General features: G+C 45.2%; 1 protein-coding gene and 1 long non-coding RNA gene across 42 annotated transcripts in view; one reads left to right on the top strand and one right to left on the bottom strand.

The window, feature by feature from the left end:
* The window catches only part of CACNA1C (calcium voltage-gated channel subunit alpha1 C), a 746,185-nt gene that overhangs the window by 174,700 nt on the left and 552,648 nt on the right, over positions 1-18,837 (bottom strand). The gene's annotated exons all lie outside the window — the stretch shown is intronic.
* On the top strand, positions 411-15,980 carry LOC140617712 (uncharacterized). Its single transcript, XR_012017902.1, has 2 exons — positions 411-3,806; positions 7,487-15,980. It is a non-coding gene; the product is annotated as an uncharacterized lncRNA (long non-coding RNA).

The raw sequence follows: 18,837 nt of genomic DNA, 5'->3' as shown, positions 1-18,837 counted from the left end.
AAAGACCCAGGAAAGGGGCGATCCCTTCCTCTGCATCAGTTAGATCCTGTTAGGATGGGGTTCAGAGCTCAGGATCATGTTCCTGAGGGGCAGCAGCCAGAGAGGTGAAGTTCTCAGGTAGAGAACTTCTGGGATGGTGAAGGGTGGTATGTCATGTTCTGGGAAAAATTAGAAAGGTTTAATCTAGATAAGGTAGGTTAGGAGGCCTCATTGGCCTCCTCAAATATTTGGAGTCTTTTCACTTCAGGGGAAGATATTGCCTGGTTAGAGTAGTTCTACAAGGATAAGGCATCAAAGAATAACTGGGGGGTGAAGATTTTTGCCCTAACATAAGAAACAATTCTAAAGTGGCCTGGCTGCTTTGAGACACTAAGAGTTGCTCATTATTGGCAGTTTTCAAGCCTTTGCTGGGGGTTTAAGTGGAGTTTCCTAAGGTTTCTTTTGCTTAGAAAAAATAAACTGAGCTTTACAACAAGGATGCATCATCATGTTGTGGACTGTGGGGAGTGGAGTGGGGGGCCCACACAGGAGGAGTTCTTGAAGTCCTTACCTGATTCTCTCGTCTACTAGGGGAACCTTCCCTCAGTACCATTTTATCAAGTCACATCACTGTCCTGCTCCACACAAAACCCGAGGCCCACCTCCCGAGGCCCCTGTGATTTGCTTTCACTCTACTCATCCAAACTCCCATTCCATCTCCACTCAGTGAATACTTGGGGCCAGGCATTCAGCTCTCCTCTTCATCTCTGGTATATGCCACATGGGGCCAGCTTGGTTTGGTGCCATTGTATGCAAGGTGCTTGCACCCATCTTCATCTGGTCTTTGCCCTGCTGGAATGTTCCCTGGGCTCCTCCACCAGCACAAGAGCCTCTTTCCCTCCAAGTCCTACTGCCTTCCTGAAGCCTCCTTGAATTCCACAGAATCAGCATTCTTTCTCCCGAAACATGTACTATTTGTACCAAGTATTTCAATGTTCTGGTATATATACAGTCCTTTCTCTGCTCGCTAGAAAGAGTACAGCTCTGTTTCTCATTATGCTCAGGAAATGATGCCATTTTAATTCTCACAACCACCCTGGGAGACAGCCAGGGAAGGTGTCTTCATTCACAGTCTCTAGATGAGGAGACTGAGGCTTTGCAGGAGCAGAGCCAGGGTGAGGATGCAGATTTTGTCTGTCTTCTGCTTGCTGTTGTTCCCCAGCCAACAGTGCCTTTGACTCTGGCTCATGAATGGAAGGAAGAACTGTACCTCACTGACTCACCCGCTTTTTTCTGCTTTACTCGCCTGTCCTTTTCTTCCCACCACAGCTTTGAGCAAGCAGGGCACCTTCTATGGCACGATGCTGATTTCTCTGGGAAACCAGATTGGAAGTGCTGTGGGGCCGGGAGCAGGACTCATAACTTCTGCTGGAGGCCAGGGAGGCCATCCACAAGCACTGGTCAGCACCAGAACAAATATGCCCCATTTAGTTCTCTGCCATGGCTCTTCTTCACCCTCAGAGAAGGGTACAAATGAGCATGTCTGGGATGGGCCAGGGTCAGCATGGTTTCATTCATTCTGTTTCATCAGGGTGGGGACTGGAACATGCACAGTCAGCCACCCACTGAAGGCTCCTTCCTCCCTCTTGGGCTATACTGGGAAGGGCCAAGACTTAGCCACTGCTGGGTAGGGTTGGTCATGCCCACAGCAGCAGGGGTGACTCTGAACCAGGCAGAAAAGCAGAAACCAACCCCAAACCTAATGTACAAGAAGAACTGGTAGGTTTTAATACCAGACAATGTCATTCTATTATTCTATTCAATAGCCTCTCCTTCTAGATTCTTCCTCCCAAGATTTAATCTGACTCAAAGGTATTATTTCACCCTTCATCCTTCCTCCCTCTTTTCCCTAATCTTAGAACTCTTCTGTCATTTCTCAGGAGAGTTGGGCTTGCTGGAGAGGCTGACAGTTCTTCTTTCAGAAGAGAGAAAGGGTTTTTGAAATCTAGAGAACAGGGACCACTGTTTCAACAAGCACAAGGCCTGGAGGCACTGGCAGGAAGCTGGAATGCTAATGCTCCCCAAATCCACTTTAAATGGGAGGCAAGACCTTGGGTTCACCTGAGCCTCACTGCCTGGGGTGCAGTGCTACCTCTTGGTCATTGCTTCCCTTCTGGATCCTAGATTCTATGAGGATTCGTGCTGTGTGCTCAGTGGCTCAGGAAACCTAGAAGGAAGGACACAGAAGTTCTGGTTTTCAGATGGAGTCTCTGTCATGGCAGATAGGACAAGGAACAGACTTTTCAAATATGGAAAAGAAGTGCCAGTTGCGTAGATAACATGATGAACAGGTGCTGGTGGGTCTGTATCATGGGGACATGGGGACCTCAGGCAGATTCACGCAACTCTACTTCTTTTGTTACTTGCACTGTGGGAGTAATCCTTATCTGATGGCTAGCTGAAAAGGAGTGAAGCTAGGGCATTTGCCTGATTTAGGGAAAGAAGAAAGGAGACAGAAGCCCATTTTTTATACAATAAAACTGTAGGATAGTGAGCCTTCTTGCAACAGACAGGAGGGACCAGGCACAGAGGTCGGCACTGGTGAGGAAAGATGGGCTGGATGGGGGTTGGGGAAAGAGACACAGGCTGAGAGGTGTTGTGGAACCTGTCTATGTCAGAATCAGGAGCCCTGAGTTCCAGGGTTCTCCTCAGTACTAACTCAGTGTCTAGGAAAGACACATAGTCTTAACAGCTCAGTGCTTCCCTCATTGGTTACTGGGAAGACCAATGAGAAGAGGTGGGCAATGATGTCAGAAGCACACCCCTAATGGAGCCATAAGGCAGGAGGGAGAGCGGAGATAGAGAAGCAATTAGTGTGAATAATTAGCTGAGTCAGGATAATTAGCACTGCCTTTGGGAGAGCACTGTTGCACCCCTGACACCTCAGACCAGTGTGTGGAAGTGAAACAGCTGCAGGTGTCAGCTCAGGAGAAAAATTTTATAAAAACTGGAGGTGCACAAAAATAGAAGGGGTTTCTTGTGACTGAGTGAGTTCCTCCCACAAAATGTTCAAGAAAGGGGAAAAGACTATTGTATGGATGCTATAGAGGAGTTTCATGTGTAGATGGAGACACCAGGGGAGCAGGAATGAACCTCTGTGACACTTGCTGGTGCTGAAATTCTACCATTCGATGCTTTCAAGGCAAATGAAAGTTATCAGGATACTGGCTCTGGGAACAGAGCAGAAGAATGTGGGCCATGAAGTAGCTGCTGGATGCTGGAGAGAGGCTTCTATCTTGTAGCCACCTGCTGCTCAGCCAAGAGGAGGAGAACCAGGGTCTGCAAAATGAGGACATTGTCTCCCTGGCCCAGCCACTCATCTCTTCTGGAATATAGGACTCAAAGAAAAAGTGCCAGAGGGGGCTCTAAGGGATCAGAATGCTCAAGTATTTATGGAAAACCAGAGACTGGTTATTACTTTTACATCCTAGGAAACTGAGGCCTAGGAGGGGAAGGGTTTGTGAGATCACAGAACACTTTGTAGTGGAGCTGAGACTAGGAACCAGGTCTCCTGACTGCTTTCTGGGGTCTTCCTTCCCCTCTACTTCTCCTACCTATCACCAGGTATTTTGAGGTCTACCTTGTTCTTCGTGCTTGACTCTCTCCTGCCTGACAAAAGAGAAAGGCTGGCCATTAGAGTCAGGCAGCCTTGGGCATGAATCCTGGCTAAGTCTCCTGTTAGCTGCTTGGTCTTGGGCAAATTATCTGAACCTCATCTTTCTCATCTGAAAAAAATGGAGATAATATTACAGATCCTGGAGGCTTAGGTGAGGATTAAATATACTATGAGTTAGAGGAGGTACTTAATAAGTGGTAGCTGTTGTTCATAATTTTCAATGATAATATTCCATGTGTTGAATGCCTGAACACTGTATGTATTTATTGGGGAAAGGAAAAGCAAAATGCAGGCTAAACAGAGGAATCTCAAGATCACTTGCTTTGCAGCTAAAAGGTCATCTGGAGTCTGAACACTTATTAGTGATGATGTATGTGCTCCCAGGGCCAATTCCTAAGATCAGCTGTAGTTAACCATGTTCCCTTTGGGGCCATCAACCTCCTCCATGTCTTCATCATTGTTGTCAGTCCTTTCATGAAATATTCATGAAGTTCCTACTGTGTGCTAGCAGTGACTTACCCGGGCCATGGTCCCTGCCCTGGAAATGCTTAACAGCTCATGAGAAGACAATCTGTAAAAATCTTTAACTACCATTAACCGTGAGAAACCGTAAGTGCAACTGGAAAGAAGGTAGCTGCATTTACCTCCCTTTTGAGCTCCTTTAATTCTTTTTTTAAAACCCTAAATGAAACCAACAACCTGCCAGAGATTGTGTTCTGCTCTCCTAACCTGCCATCTGCCATGCCATAAAAGGCTATTTGTGACCACAACCTGGGCACCATGGTGGCCCTTCTAGCCTTACTCTGGATGCCTCTTTGGGTCAATATGAAAGCACATGGGTCCTGGGCCCTTTTAGAGGGATCCTGCCACAGATTTCTATAGCTTATTTGGAAAGAATCTTTACTTCTATGAACCAGTGACACTAGTAACAGCAAAATGGAGACTCAGTTCCAGTTTGGTTTTAAATAGATTTTGGTCTAAACATATTTATTTATTTTAGTATGCAACAACTGGATTAGCCTAATGACAAATGTCATCCCCTACCATTTCCAGAGCAACATGCCATTTCCGTTAGGAGCCATCCTTCCTAGCCAGACTGAGGCATGGAAAATAATTTTGGGTCATCAACAATTCCCTTCAGTTTCACTGATCTGATTAAACTTAGAAACGGAAAGGGGAATTTACAAATTAGACGCTGTTCTCTATTTATTACCAGAATGGTTGCTTTCCACTACATCCAGGAGATACAGTTGAGATCTCATTAAGTCTCAGCTTGTGATAACATTTACTCCATAAATCTCCATTGCATCCAGTGAATGAAACGAGCATTATGCCAAAGACCACATAATGGATGAAATCAAACCTCTGCCCCCTTGGAAGAGAGTTGACCTTTTCAAGCCTTAAAGTATTCAGCTTTCCCATCCTAAAGAAGCAGCTAAGCATTTATCCTTGGTACTCTCTTAACCATTTCCTGACTGCCACTACTAGCCAGCTAGCTGGCCTCATGGAGAGAGAAACAAAATAATGGTATTTCTGACACTTCTCTGGGTGCATTAGAAGAATAAAGGGGAGAAGAGGCGAGGACCTGAAGAAAAACACCATGGAATGATCCTGTCCTCTTCCAGAAGTTAGAAAGAAATGTTGGCAGATAAGAAATGGAAGATGAAGCATTCAATTTGTATGTTTGATTCATTATATATCCTCTGCTGGATCAGATCTGGCCCTTCCTGGTTTTAGTTCTGACACAGTGACAAGGCAGGCCCCAGTCATCTGCTCCTAATGGCAGAGTTCCAGACATTCGGGCCAACCCCACTTTTCTCCCTCTATCTCCACCCCCTTTCTAGTGGAGATTCATTGACTGCCTATCTGCCAGGCTCTGCGCTGGTGTTGAGAATACCAAGTTCCCACCCTCACAAGGTACGACACACGGCAGATGGTAGAAGATGGATAAATAGACACACTGTATTGTGTAGGCCTGGAGTAGGTGTTCTGGGAGTGAGGAATGGTGGAGGGGGAGGTAAGGGTAGGAAGGTAGGAGCAGAGACAATGCAGTTCCAAAGGCAGATGGTGGAGCTGGGCTTTCAAGGCAGGGAGGGCAGAATGTGGTGCCAGGAGGGTCTGTGGAAGAACAGGCTGGTTTCCAGGGTTCGAGGAGTCCTTCAGGAGACCCTATACCAATCCTTGGAGTCTGGAAGCTGCAGGCTTCTAGAACTGACTAAATTCCTCTGGAGTATGATGGATTGGAAAGACCCAGGTTTGGTTCAGATTCTTAGGACTACAGCTAATGTGTGCCCATTTAGAACTATAGAAACAAAACAGATCTGGAAGGGGTTTTTGCAGCTGTCTGGCCCAACCCCTCCTTTTACTTTTGAAGGGGCTAAGAATGATAGATTGGTGGTTGGTAACTGAGTGGGAGCTGGAAGCTTGGGCGGCCTGTTTATCCCAGGCTCCTCAGTTCCACTACGACACATGGACTCTCCCCACCCAAAAACCCTGATCCTGCTAGGAGAGAGAGGTGAAGGCCAATTCATCTCACATTCCTGTACTCTCAATTCCTCTAATCAAGGGACATGACTGCATGGATTAATGTGATTATGGAAATTATAATTAATGAAAATGATTGTATACCATCTGAAAGGCTCAAGAAGGTTTACAATTTTTACTGAAGTGTGGGATCTTCCTGCTGAAAACCTAGGGCACTTGCTTGGTTGTCAGCAAGTGACCATTGCAACTTCTTAGTCATTGCCAAATGGCAAAACGGGCTGTGGGTCGAGGGGGCTAGGACCTTCTACCATTGGCATTACTTTCCATGCCAAGCAGAGGCTCTCCTTTCAGGTGATAGTGGAGGATCTTTTTCTCTGCTTCTGCTGGGCACAGCAGACATCACGCCAAGCTTCTAGTCATACTGAACTTGGCTTACCGAAGCAAGTGATAATAAATATGAGACTTGAATTCTGAATATTTCTGAAAAGAAAGGGTCCTCAATTTTTTCTTGCCCATGTGGATGGTGTGTGTGTGTATGTGTGTGTGTGTGTGTCTACATGTATGTGTTGCTATTTTCAGAGAATTTTGTTAACATAATAACTGGCCTGATATTAGATACCATTATCATATCTCATGAGTTATTGAAATGAGATACAATGGTTGGACAGGCTGATTTGAAGTTTGGAAATGGTAAGGTAAACAAAGACTTTTCCCCTTATAGCCAGCCTGTCGAGCATATAATTAAGGCTTTCCACCTCATCAGTAAGTCGTTGAGAACAGATCTTTTATATCACACCCAAGCAAAGCACAGACAGGTCCCAGGGCTCTTGTATAATTCTTTAACAGCTTTGGGTCCTGTGTTTGCATTTTCTCTTGACCTCTAATCTTGACTGTTTGTGTTCCTGTGATGAGGCACTGTGAAACCCTGCGTAGAAGAGTTCAGGTGTATTAGTCAAAACCAACTTTATGTTTGGCAAATGAATTTTTGAACATGATTTAGGAAAGCATCAAAAGCTTTTTGATCTAGACATTTAAAAAGTATCTTAAAAGAAGACAAAAAAATATCTTAACACCCATACTTTTTAGTAAAAAACAAACAAAAAAACCAAACCAACACCAGAGAAACTTGTCAAAATTCAAATATATATTTTTGGAAAGGACAAACTTTAAACTTCTTTTATCGAAGCTCTGTCTAGTGAATCACCCTTACAGATCTTTGCTGGGGATAGTTTTGGTCAGTGTGATAAACTAATATGAATTAAGTCTTTATTGCAAAGAGTATATATGCACATGAATCTGAGTAAATGGTTAAATCTTTCTCTTCTCTCTCTTTTTTTTTTCTCCTAGGCTATCTGGAGATTTCACCTGGAACAAGACATTCGACTCCTTTACTTCCATCTTCCTCAATGACCTTCGCAGGAGATCATTCATTCAAGGACAATATTTTGGGAATAGGGTCTTAAGTGCAAACACATTTGCTTGTTCATCCTCCTGTTTGAGGATGGGTGGTGCTGAATGTCATGACATGTGTGGGTCCTGCTGGTGGATCAAAACTGGGGGCAGGAGGAGGAAAGTTATGGTTTTTTCAGTGAAGCCCAAGATTAGGTTTAAAGTTAGGTGTTTGGAAATGAACAACACTGTTGTTCTGTTCCAGAAGGCCTTTGCCCAGTTCCCACTATGTCACCCTTGAGTACATTCTGTGATTTGCCCTGACAGTGTTGAAACCTGCATGCATCTTTGAGAGAAAGTAAGTTTGTAAGCACCATGAATGGGAAGGAAATCTGCCCTTGACTCTCTTCAGAAAACAAACCAGTTCTAGAGGAAATAGGGCCCTATAGAAATATAATCCAGATGCTTCTTTTAGCCTTCAGGGCACTTAACAGGTAGGTAAGGCACAACTGGATGCTGCATGGTTCTGCCCAGAGGCTGGGAGTTAGACTCAGGGATCTAAAGACCCCTTTGTATGCCAGGACTTTAGGATTCTGTGATTTTCTGATTGTGCTGGAGCTATCCACTTGGCTAAAGAAGGAATCCAGGGCCCACTATAGGGATACAGAAAGGTCACTGCAATGGACTGAATGTTTGTGTTGCCCCAAATTTGTATGTTAAAACTCTAATCCCAATGTGATGGCATTTGGAGGTGGGGCCTTTCGGAGGTCATTAGGTCACAAGTATATAGCCTTTAGGATTGGGATTAGTGGCCTTAAGAGGTCAGGGAGATAGCATGCGTTCTTTTTACTATGTAAGGACACAGCAAGAAGACACGCTCTATAAACAGGAAGAGGACCCTCACTGAGAACTTGACCATGTTGGCGCTCTGATCTTGGACTTGTAGCCTCCAGAACTATGAGAAATAAATGTCTATTGTTTAAGCCAGGCAGCCTATGGTAATTTGTCACAGCAGCCTAGACGGAGGCAGGAATAATACTTAACTGGATTGGCCTTCTCCATTCCAGCTTTCCCTCTTCCACTGCCTTCAGCCCAGCCTAACACTGACATTTTTGCCTTCTGGTTTTAAGAGTTCCATCCATCTTCCCAAGGGACCACCTTTCTATTAAGCAACTCCTTTAGGGTGATTCTCTGTTGTTCTGACCAGGCTCTAGTCCTGTCCCACTAACCATGAGGCTTAAACACAAAGTGATCACAATGATTAATAGTCCAGCACTTACAGCAGGTACTATAGTTATTTAAGAAGACGAAATCTTTCCTATTATATGGGAGCATAAATCTCTTCTGGAAACACTGTAGTTATCACCAGAGGCATGTGCATTTCCATTTGATGAAGTAATCCTGAAGGATGGAGCCATCAAAGCCCTATGTTTGGGGTTGTTACTCAATTTTTTTTTCTTTTTTCATAAGTCACTTAATCATAAGGGCAGGGATTAAATGACATAGAGTCACTTGAATTCTATATGTGATACCTGTCAGGGGAAAGATACTGCTTGTTGGTTTATGGTCATGGATAGAAACAGGCCTTGAACAGCTGGGACCGAGGGTTGACATAGCTCCCAAACAAACAAACTTCCAGGACAAACAAACTTCCAGGAGGAGTCTTTCAGTGGGACAGGTCACTGCTGTAATTCCTCCAACCATCCCGGGGTCTGGAAAAGCACAGGGCATTTATTCCAAAGACTCCTTAATCGGCTAGCCCCCAGGACTGTCCTAGTGGATGCAGGTGCCTGGTGGAGTGCCATCTTTGCAATCCGTTCCCCTTCTTTGACCCTCATTTTTGCCATATCAGCTCCTGAAATGACTGACCTCCCTGATTTCAGCTTCTCCCTCCCCCTAACCACTTGCTCCCATCAAGGGTGTGGTGACCTTTCAACAGGGAACTCTGCTTAAGTCTCTTTGGTGGTTCCTTCTTATCCACAGGATAAAGTCCATATCTGAAGCCCTTTGGGACCAGGGTTGTCTTCCTTCTGGTTCTATCTTTGGTTTCTCCCCATGCACCCTAAGATCTTTTTCTTCTTCCTCCTCCTCTTCTTCTCCTTCCTCCTATTACTTGCTTCTACACTTGATATATGTGGCTCCCTCAGTTTACAATGTCCTTTCTCATCCTCTTGGCCTTGTGAACTGCTCTCAGTCTGTGGGTATCACAGTCCCTGTCATGTGTCCACCCAACCCCAGTTGTTCTTCTTCTTCCTCCCCTCTCTGCCCCAGCACTTAGCTGGAGCTGAACACTATTCTGACATGGGGATGGGAGCCACACCCACACTCCTAGGCCTGGCTTTCAAAGCCACCTGCATGCCCCTCCACACTCCCTCTCCCTTCCCTCTTCTGATGACCAGATGTGGAGAATCGGAGGCTTCTGAGGCCCAGGGGATGGTATAGCTGCTAGTAGGAAGAAGTCCTGGTTCCTGAAGACTGTGTGGAGGTAAACTTCCCCTCCTAACAACACCAAATCCACACTGAACTGTGGAACAAGAAGTAACCTTCACTGTTCCAAGCAACAGACTCGATTTGGAGATTGCCTGTGACGATGACTAACCCACCCTGATTCTAATGGCACCCTTTTAGAATCATTCCCTGGGGAGGCAGCCCTGTTCATCCTCTCCCAAATGCTACTCTCGCTCCTCTGAATTTCTCCAGTACCTTGTCCATGCCTTCAACTCTCTGCTGTAATCTGTTTATGCATCTGTCTCCTTAACTAGGCTATAAGTCCTCTTAGGACACTGACTGTGTTTATTTTTTCCTGGTATTCGAGTGACCAGTTGGTACTTAAACATGCATTGAATGAATGCACAAATGTGTCTCTCAAACAAACATATGTATGACCTTAGGAGGTCTTCCCCAAATTGTTCACGACTGTAAGCCAACAATCTCAGTTTCTGTGCTCCTTCCACTGGTCTTCCATGCCACGTGCCCTGATGATGGCAATATAGTATGTGGTTAATCTCCCTCCATTATCAGATGATGATTTTCCACATCAGCAAGCAATGATAGAGGCAAGGAACTGTCACTCCTTCTTCTTCACTAACAACCTTCTGACAGATAATATATCTTGATGTGACATGGGACTTTTGTCTCCCAGTGTTTATATGGAAGGAAGGGAGGGGTGGGTGTTTGAAGTCAAAGGCAACTGTACTGTGGGTGGCTCTGTTTGGGGGCTGAGCACTGGTTATTGGAAGAAATGGATTAAAGGGAAATTTAGGATGTTTCATCTCTCCTTTAATCCCTTTGCTGAGCTACTTCCAGCTCCCAGGTGTGTCAATCCATTTGCAAAACACCAAATTAAAATAAAATCAGTACTTTCGTGGGTGCCTACCCTGGGTGAGGCTGAAAGGGCAGATCCATTGGTCAAAGAGTTTTGTGGCTTCGTGTAGGTGACAAGACTTTTCCAAAAATACCACATATAAACTCGTAATTATGAGGCCGTTCCTGGTCAGAGAGCCTTCTTCTGGGCCCCTATAATGCCGAGGTTCCTGGGATTATCAGAGGCTTAGAAGTGATGACCATGCAGCATTGCACAATCCTGCATTGTCAGAGACAAACTATATCACATACCTCACAGCGGATTTGCCAAGGCAGGAGAGTGGATGGCCAGTGAGCTACAATACCCTATTCCTGGAGAATTCTGGTTGACAACATTCTCCTCTAATCAAGTCCAAAGGGGCTCTGAACTGAAAGAAACTCTAGTAGGTCATATAATTCATATGTTTTCTTTCAAGCAAGAGCACCTCTTAAACCATTTCAAATGGATTTTCAAAAAAAACATTAAATGTATTTTATTTTTATTTTAAATAGGCCCAATGCCCAGCAAGGGGCTTGAACTCATGACCCTGAGATCAAGAGTCACCTGCTCTCTCGGTGTGTCCATTGAAAGATGAATGGATAAATAAGATGTGGTATATGTATACAATGGAATATTACTCAGCCATTAGCAATGACAAATACCCACCATTTGCTTTGACGTGGATGGAACTGGAGGGTATTATGCTGAGTGAAATAAGTCAATCGGAGAAGGACAAACATTATATGGTCTCATGCATTTGGGGAATATAAAAAATAGTGAAAGGGAATAAAGAGGAAAGGAGAGAAAATGAGTGAAAATATCAGTGAGGGTGACAGAACATGAGAGACTCTTAACTCTGGGAAATGAACAAGGGGTAGTGGAAAGGGAGGTGGGTGGGGGGTTGGGGTGACTCCGTGATGGGCATGGAGGGGGGCCCTTGGCAGAATGACCACTGGGTGTTATGCTATATGTTGGCAAATTGAACTCCAATAAAAAAGTAAATTAAAAAAAAAGAGTCACCTGCTCTAATGACTGAGCCAGCTGGGTGCCCCCCACTCTTGTGTTGTTGTTGTTGTTTTATCTCAGTTAACTTCTTTGTTTTTACTTTTTTGCTTGAACAAGATAATGTCACTACTTCCTTTCATGTTTCAAACATGATTTTATAATCATAAAGCTCATATTTTTCTCTTTTTTTAAAGATCAAACTCATGCCCCTTTATGCTAACATTTAAGTCAAATTTTCCCTGCCATTATCTCTCCTCTGTTGCCCTCCCCTCTCCTCCTTTTCTCTGTCCATCTTGCTTTGCCCATTATATTGAAGGTGATAAATGCTATAACAAGGGAGATGAAGAGGTTACTCTGGCCTCTGAGGAGTTAGCAGGGCCCTCTTCTAGTTTCCTTCCAGTTGGAGGAGGGGAACAGTCATGACATCGCTAAGGGGAGGGGCCATGGTATAAGGAGTATATAGGAGTATAAAGGAGTATAGTACACAGTCAGCAGAACTGGCTCAAGGCCTACCTAGCTGAGGTTAGGGGCAATGTACAGGGTGTGACATGAACAAGGTTGTCTCTGAGCCTCGGTTTTCTCATCCATAAAATGAAGATATGAGTCCCCACCACGTAAGATGATCTTGGGGAGGATATAATGAGACAATCTATGTCTTCCCCACCCTCCTTGCATGCAAGGAAAAGACATGTCCCCTGTCATGCCCTTACCCCTGTCCTACCTCTACCAGGAAAGCCCATAAAGGACTGATATGTGTCCACTATTCAATCTCTGAACCCAAAAAGCACAAGCTATGGAACAATGACTCCCTCTCCGAGGGAGAATGTGGGAGTGAGGGATCTCCCCTTCTTGCTCTGTTGACCATCCAGCTTTCTCTTTTTTGTGAATCTATAATTTTAGCTCCTTCCAATTGTTCTTATAGGCCCACTTTCTTAGCCCCTAAATAATTTCTACCCACCCTATCAATGATGATACATTTTTCAAAGGCCTACTGTGAGTATGGCTAAGACTAGACAAAGGGTATTTGGCCAAGTAGGTAAAACCTTAATATTCTTAATCCACAGAGCTGGATTCAATTCAATTCATTTCAATATTTTTTGGAGGGGGAAATGTCTATTAAATATAAATCACTGTCCTGGATGCTAAGTGGGAGAGTGAATAAGAAGTTGGAAAAGCATAGTCTTTGCCTCTCAAAGGCTTTCTGTATGACAAGAGGGCTGATCCAGCCCCACTCGCACTGGTGAGGCAAGGCAAGGCACTGGTGAGGTGAGAGTGTTTGGCAGTACCTGTCCTGAGAGGGAGAGTCTGGGAGGACTGCAAATGTGCTCCTGGTAATGAGCTGATAGGCAGGGTTGGAGCAGGTGAGTAGGTGAGGAGGGAGATGGTATTCTAGGCAGAGATGCATGGAAGTACAGAAGCAATGAAGTAGCAGGCCTATTTGGAAAACAAGAATAGTCTGGTTTTGCTGAAGGGGAGAGGGAGTGATAGGTTGAAGCCATTGACTGGGATAGATCAGAGGTGCTGGGAATACAGATACAAGATGTTTAGGCTTTATTTTGCATCTGTGGGGAGACATTCATAGCTTTGAGCAGAAGACTGACATGTCAACTCTAGAAATACAAATTCCTCTACATCATGCAGGGTGTGTGGAAGTAGGGCCAGGGGCAGAGCAGCGAGGTGGCTACCTTGGGGAAGAGAAGTGGAGAGAAGAGGAGGGAGAGGGTGGTGGGACTTTAGGGGGGAGTGAAGGGGAACAACTGATAAGATGGGGTGGCTGACTGAATGAAGGAAGGATCACAGGAGGAGGGAGGAGAGAGAGGAAGAAGAAGCACTTCTAGTCTAGTACCTGGTAGCTGAGAGGATGGAGAAGCTGCTGAGACAGAGGCTCAGAAGACACTGGATGGGATAAGATCCTGGCTGGAAGGCAGAGGATGCCCTCCTCTAGGCACTGGAGAAGAAGGGGGCCTTCCAAGACCTGGGGCCTCACTGACAAGTCCTGGCTTTGCTTGGTCCTTCAAGAGCTAACAATCTCTTTGCTTTGTCCCTGCTGGGCATGTGATTGGCCAGTGTTCCCAGGAAAATAGCTCCTACTTGTCCCCTTCACACAGCAAGAGCAGCAGGAGTGATCTGGTGGCTTGGTGGGTAATCCTGCAACCCTGGAAAACTGCAGCACTGCCTAGCAAGTGCCTGGCTGGGTGCCTGCTGCCATGGGCATTAGCCAGTAAAGTAAACCAAGAAAAAGGCAGGTATCTAAAAAGGTGTAGGAAGCCCTCTTCTGGTACATTTCTCAGCTGGTGTTGACTATATTTCTCACCATAAATGTAACCATTTGTCTTCTGGAGCTTGTGTGTAACTGTTTTTTGGCATGAGCCCCTCTAAAGACACAGCCCTGTGTGTCTGTTGTCCACCTACAGCTTGCATCACCACGGAGCCCTGGGCTTTGCAGGGATGCAGCAAGCTTCCTTCTGTCTTGAGAGGGCACTATAAACTGGGAGTCTCCCTGAGTGAGTGGTGGTGGGGATGGGGTAGGGAAGGGTGCATAGATGCCTCCAGAGAAGGAACAGGGCCCTAAGGCTGGCTTGGGCAGGCCATCAGTGTCTGTCAAAATGCTATGTGGCCTTTTCTTCTCCATTCCTCCAGAAGCATACAGCCTTCATTCATTGAGAAGGCTGTTGTGGTCTCCAAACAGCTCAAAGTAAGCAAGCTTTACCCCAAACTGGTTTTGTTTTAAGAAATATATGGCAGCTCCCTGAGATTGACATGCCTAACTTCTCACTGTATATTCAATACCATCCCTCAGGTAGCTCTCCATTGCTCTCCAGGCTGGGACCATCTATAAACTTGCAGGGCCAGACAGCACAGCAGCCAGACTGTGCTCCAAAGGCAGATGTGCTACTGGTGGAAAGGCTACCTGGGTCTCTGTTATGACTTGATCCCCCAAGTGAGGTACTACACAAGATACTGGGTCCAGGGGCCCCACCCAGGGGTACTGATTAATACCAGAGCCAGAAAAGTCCATGAAATAGCCTCACTGCAGAGCCCCAGGGTATAGCGGCTCCTACTAGTCACCAGCATCTTTAGGGAACAGCTCTCTGCCATTCCTCAAGAGCCCATACCTTCCCATGACACTGCAATCTTCCTACCTAGCCACTGTGCTTGTTTACAGGGGTTCCATGCCCTTTTGCTGGGCTTCAAATGGCACTTTGCAAGACTGGAGCATGATTCAGAGCTAGTAGAGAGCAGATGTGTGTATGAAGGCACTCCGAAAGGGAGTCATTAGTGATGCCACAAGAGAGTCACTTCAGAACAGGCAGAATGAGAAAGTTACTCAAGTCTGGCAATGGTCTGAGCCTTTCTGTTCTATCGGCCCAGGGCAGGGCAGACGATGCTTTGCCAAAACTGGCTTATGGACAGGCATTCACAAACTTTTGTAAGTCACTTGACTTATATGGGCAGTAATATTTCTAAGCCCAGGGCTTTGTCAGGGAGTAGGGACATAGGGTGAATTAAGGGCAGCTGGCTGAGAACCTCATAGTAGCAGGCATGCAAAGAGGGGAACACACCCCAAATGCCATGGGAACACAGAGGGACGGTTAGGGAGGGCTTTTGCCCAGAGTTGTCTAACAAGGCTTCTCTGAGGAGCACCATGGTGTGGTGGAGAGAGTCCTGTATAGGGAATCAGGGGACCTGGCTCTGAGTCTTGCCCTCTCTAATAATTAGCTCAGGTGAGTTGTTCCCATGTTGGACTCTAGTTTCCTCATTTTATCTCTAAGGCCACATTCCACCACTGAAGTTTCAGGACCCTGATTAGGACCAGTTGGGAATTAATGCAGAAGACAAGAGATATCTGGGGTCTGCACAGAGTTTGCTTTCACGGAGTGGCATGGGGTCAGGATGGTCCTCCAACATGTAATAATGGAAGGGTGCAAAATAAGAATGGAATAAAAAAAAAGACAATTGTTAGTATTTCTTCTCATGATTGCAAAGCCAGATGCATGGTGGGATTCTGTCACAGAAATCTAGATGTGCCGTAATCCCCGACCACAAGTCAAGTCTAGGGTAAATACTGATTATACTGATTAAAATGTAAAAAAAAAAAAAAAAGGTTGAAATAATGATGCACATGCCCTTGACGTGTATATAATGTAAATCAGTGATATTCAGATTACTGCTCTCAAGTCACATGGGGCCCTTTTGTGGGCAACCCGCAGCTCTCATAAGCCCTTACATTTCTGTATTTCAATAATACACTATCCTAGACTCTGCAGGGCATGTGGCAGCCACGCAGCTCTGTCAGTTAATGATGATTGCAAAAGTGGCTCCCAAGTCATGTAACTGAACACCACTGGTGTAAATATTTAATCCTGCTTATCTATGTGGAAATTCAATGTTTTGATTCTACTGTCTGTCTGTCTTTTATATGCTCATCCACATAAATGTCTGTCTTAGACTGCAAGCTTTAGAGGGCTGAGAATGCATTTAAATTGTCTTAATGACATGATACAGAGATGCCCATATGGATAGATATTTAATAAATGCATTTTTTTATCTTGAGGAGGAAAAAGAAAGAAATGTCTGACTTTATCTCTTTCTCTACGGCTCTCTCTCTCTAATGACTGGCCTATCAGGTTCAATATTGAAACTGGAAAATTGGCCTTGTCCTTTGGAGCAGTGTGTCTCTCATGATGACAATGGGCTCTGTGCAGCAATGATAGTTTTATAAGTGGTGCCTTCAAAAGGGATGCTCGTTGCTGCATCCAGGAGGAGCGCAGGCCTCCACATTACCCTAATCCTTCCCCAAGAGGAGCAGGGCTTGGAGACCAAGACCCATGTGGCTGTCTGCTAAATATGCTATAGTGCACAAGCATGCCCCTTGCTTGCTTCTCTTATTATTGGTTCTAAGATGGCTCTTGAGTATCATTTTCTCCTTTTCCCAAGGCTGTCTGTAAGCAGTTGCAGAGGCAATGCCTAGTACTAAAATAACTGTAGGGAATCCCTGGGTGGCTCAGTAGTTTAGCGCCTGCCTTTGGCCCAGGGCGTGATCCTGGAGTCCAGGGATCAAATCCCACATCAGGTTCCCTGCATGGAGCCTGCTTCTCCTTCTGCCTGTGTCTCTGCCTCTCTCTCTCTCTGTGTCTCTCATGAATAAATAAATAAAATCTTTAAAAAAAATAAATAAAATGACTGTAGATGGAGATATAATGCAAGGCTGGCCTTTGGATCCTAGCCTTTTTAGGGCCACAGGCAGCCTAGATTGCCTGAGTCTCCTCTCTCCTTTCTGGAAACTCTTAGATGGCTGGCAGAATGGCCATGTCAACAATAGGAGGTCTGCAAACAATGCTTGATACCGTTCTGTGAAGTATCTAGACTCAAGAGACTCATGAAAGGAGACTCTGATTTGCCCTCAAGCTTTGAGCCTCACCATTTCACCCACTGATGACCTCCACATTGGTAAGCCCAATGACCCACTTTCAGGCTTTTAGGGCTCACCCTGCTTGGCCTCAACATGGACCCTCCTTCACTTTTCTTCCTGTCTTTGTGGCCATGCCTTTCTAAGTCTCCCTTGCTGGTTCTTCCTCATCATTCCTGTCTCCCAACGATACTGGGGCCCAGGTTCTTAGGATGCATCTCATTTCTGTCTACACTATGCTCTCGTATCACAGTTAGGTGAATGCTGACTCTGAAAATTATAAGTCTGTCCCAGACCTTTCCCCAATTCAGATTTATCCCAGTTGCTCACTCAACATCTGTACTTGAAGTCCAATGGACATTTCAAACTTAAAGGCCCAAGATGGTTTTCCTGATACTCTTGCCCTGACATCTTTTCCTGTCACCGTCTTCCCTATATAAATAAATGATGATTCTGCTCTTACCACTTTTGAGGACAATCGCTGTGGGATGCCCTGACTTCTCTGCCTCTCACATCCCATATCTGATATATCAGCAAATGATGCCATTCTGGAGCCTGACTACCACCTCATGTTACCAGGCTAGTGCAACATCATCTCTTGAGGCAGTAGTCTCCTGTCTGGATCTCTACTTCATCCTTGCTCACTTTCATTTCATTCTGCAAATGGTAGCTGGCATGTCTGTGAGGGGTGGGATCCCATTAAATATGTGTAGGCCATGTCACTTCTCAGTTCAAAGCCACCAGTGGCTTCTTGACTCACCTCTTGTAAATATCCAAGTTCCTACAATGATTTTCATGATCTAGTTCTTGGTTAACTTTGGACCTCATCTCCTACCAGTGTCCCTATTACTCACTCCTCCCTGGTCACATTAGCTCCCTTCTGTTTCTATGTCAGCCATCTTCCTGCCTCAAGGCCTTCGCATTGGCTATTAACTCTGTCTAGAATGCTCTTTTACCAAATATCTATGTTTCATTTCCTTCAAGTCTTAATTCAAATGCTACCTTCTCAGTGGGGTATTTACTGGCCACCACTCAATACTTCTGTCTCTCTCTCACTATTTTATCATTCTCCACAATATTTGTGGAGACTCTAGCATACTATTTAATTTATTGTCTGACTCCCCACTAGAAATAATTTCCATGAGGGCAAGGAGTTTTGATTATTTTGTTCATTGCTATATCCCCAGTGCCAAAAACAGTGCCTGGCAGAGAGTTGCCCCTTAATGGATAGATGGAGGGAAGAGAGGAGAAGAATGAATGAACTAGAATATATATTTTTTGTATAATTTTACTGGCCACATCATTTACTCTAATAACTTAGAGAAATGCTTCCCAACTATGCCCTTTCATCTCTATTATCTTCTCAACCCCTGTTTCTTCTACTTCCTCAGTGGTTTTGTAGCTCTTCCCAGAAAAAATGAGTAATTGGGCTCCCTCTAGGTAAGCCCAGCTACCATGGAATGTGCCATGGAACTGTTCCCGTGCTGGAGCCAACTCTGTCTTACCGGTGCCCACTACGTGTGGCATCTCATGAGTGCTGACGGGGATTCT

This window comes from Canis lupus, chromosome 25, assembly GCF_048164855.1.
Source record: "Canis lupus baileyi chromosome 25, mCanLup2.hap1, whole genome shotgun sequence".
In the NCBI taxonomy this organism is placed as follows: Eukaryota; Metazoa; Chordata; class Mammalia; order Carnivora; family Canidae; genus Canis; species Canis lupus.
Note: the sequence above shows the minus strand (reverse complement) of the source record. Positions and strands in the feature narration are given on the sequence as shown.